Source organism: Malania oleifera, chromosome 4 (assembly GCF_029873635.1).
Source record: "Malania oleifera isolate guangnan ecotype guangnan chromosome 4, ASM2987363v1, whole genome shotgun sequence".
Classification (NCBI taxonomy): Eukaryota; Viridiplantae; Streptophyta; class Magnoliopsida; order Santalales; family Ximeniaceae; genus Malania; species Malania oleifera.
The window spans coordinates 26,371,023-26,373,607 of NC_080420.1; the positions used below are offsets into that span (position 1 = coordinate 26,371,023).

A 2,585-nucleotide genomic window follows, 5' to 3' on the forward strand; every position below is an offset into this window, starting at 1 on the left:
GTCCTAAGGACGAGCATTGATCTAACTTTTTGGATATAAAGTGCGGGGTAGGGCCTAGGTCATGGTTTGCTGCCAACTCATAAACTTCCATAGGTTTAGAAGTGGATGGGTTGGGGGGTCTACGAGTAGCAACCGTATGTTGCTAAGAATTCTCAGCTAGGTTCTCAAAGAGAACCCATGCCTCATTGTTGTGCTTTGTGAGGAAAGCACCTCCGCACGAGGCATCAACCATGGACCTATCTTTTTCAACTAATCCTTCATAAAAGGTTTGTACTAATTGCCACTTGGGGACCTGATGATGAGAACATTTACGAAGAAGGTACCTAAAACGCTCCCAGGTCTCAAAGAAAAGTTCCCTATCCATCTATGTGAAACTTGTGATTGCCCTTCGCAGCTGGTTAGTCTTTCCAATTGGGAAGTACTTTTTCAAGAATTCATACTACATGATGGCCCAGTTGTTCACTGAGTTCGGCTCTAAGAACGTTAGTCAATATTTGGCCATATGCTTCAGAGAGAATGGAAAAATCCTAAGGCGAAGGGCGTCGTCACTAAAATTAGGTATGCGGATGGCGAAGCAAATCTCCAAGAACTCATCCAGATACTAATAAGGATTTTCAATGGAGTTCCCATTAAAGGTAGGCAACATCAAGATGATTAAAATCTTAATCTTGAATTATGCTACCTGAATATCCGGGAACCAGATGCAAGACGGCGAGGTTTATGCATTAGGTATAAAGTAGTCCCTAAAACGATAAAGGGGTTTCTCTCTGGTAGGCTCGCCAAGGCTTGGGTCCTTAACTACCAATAAAAATATTTATAAAACCTAACTATCCCAAGTTCAGTAGAAAGTGGGTAAGTCGGGTATCAATCCACAGAGACTTAAAGCGTAGTTATCAAACCACTCCAAAATTAATTTATTATAGCCTTGTTATGAAAAAGAAGTAAAAGGTGGTATTTTTCATTAAGTGAAATCTAACCAACTACTGGAAAGCAATTAATTGAGAGCAAGTAAGTCTATATTAAATCTACTCCTACAAAGCATTGTTTAGACATGAGTATAGTTTAGGATGTTGTTTTGCTTACTCCAAGTTCAGTGAGTTTACCGTATTAAACTAATTAGAACTCGGCTAAACAATCCAAGGAGTCATTCGATGGCATAGAGTAGCAAGGGTGCACCAGCCGTCTGGAGCACGATCGGGAACCAGGGTATACTCTATCACAACGATCACGAGAATCTCTATGGGAGACTATAACCTAATACGTGTACTTGACTGAAGCAATAAAGGTGCTAATCTTGTCACTAAACATCATCACAATCTAAACCATAAATGAAAGCAGTAAAGGAAAGCTGTAAATGAAAGCATGTAAAAAGATCATCCCTTTGCATTCATCACGTTTTTCACTAATGCCAAGAAATACAAAATAAGGCCACGTAATATACACTGGAAGACACATGAACATTGCCGGTTGTCACAGGCTGTCAGGCACTTCATGCACAGCCTAGAAATCTACACTACTCCTAATCTAACTTGGCTCTCAATGACATCCTAGGTCTATCACTTACCTAAGAGAAGCCAAAGAGGAACTCAGAGCTTGTGCTCATAGCGAATACTTATAGGCTCTAGGGTTTACAAGGTTTTTTTTACAATTTAGAAAAGTTTGCAGCAAATCGCGTGTAGAAGATCATCGCTGTCGACCAAGTCGCCCCTCTGTCATTCTTGTGCACAACCTATTCGAGACTCACAGGAAGTTAGGGATTTGAATCTTCAATGTCTTTGACTTCATCGCGCCTTAAGGTTTTTCTGGTCGAATTGATGGTCGAGACTTGCAGGATCTCGATCTTCAGGAAATCTCAGGAACTCGACGTGGTCACCTTTTAAGGTCTCTTCGTCAAACATTTCATCAAGACTCTTGGTATTTCTGCTCTCAGTTCTATCTCAGTATCTCGACGTGGTCGGTCTAGAGAGTCACTTGGTTGAACCTTACAACATTTTGATCTCGATCTGAACCTTGGAGTCTGCAGTGGAAGACTAAGTCGCCCCTGTGTGTTGCTAGTCACACCACATAGTCGAGCGTCATCTTCTTGTTGTCTAATGATCTAAAGCTTCCAGAGCTTGGTTGAGGATCTGATTTTGAGCTTTAATTCTTCCAAATCCTCCTTGGCTTCTCGTAATACCTAACTCCATGGTTTTAACATGTTTTTCCTGAAAAGACAAACAAACCTTGCATAGCTCTAAAAAATGATAACTCTAGGCAAATACATAATAAAATGAGGATAAACAAAGATAAATGAGGGTCTAAAATAATGTATTTTAGGGACTCATCACAACCCCCAACTTACACTTTTCTAGCACTCGAGCAAAGCAAAATCTAAGAAAACTACCAAATCCTACCTACATCCTTTTTTAGGGGAAATATGGTTGCATATACTGTATGCAACAAGGCTTTAAACCCCTAGCTTGATCCTAGTGGACGAGTTCTAGTCTCGTGAGGGTTTCCAAAGCGATATCCATAAGCACCAATTTAGTAAACAATATATAAGAACACATGTAGCATAATCATACCATTTTACATACAGAGATATA

At 40.2% G+C, this 2,585-nt stretch overlaps 1 non-coding gene across 1 annotated transcript; it reads left to right on the forward strand.

The window, feature by feature from the left end:
• The first annotated feature begins 290 nt into the window (after nucleotides 1-290).
• Nucleotides 291-396, forward strand: LOC131154667 (small nucleolar RNA R71). Its single transcript, XR_009136583.1, has one exon. It is a non-coding gene; the product is annotated as a small nucleolar RNA R71 (small nucleolar RNA).
• Nucleotides 397-2,585: the final 2,189 nt, after the last annotated feature.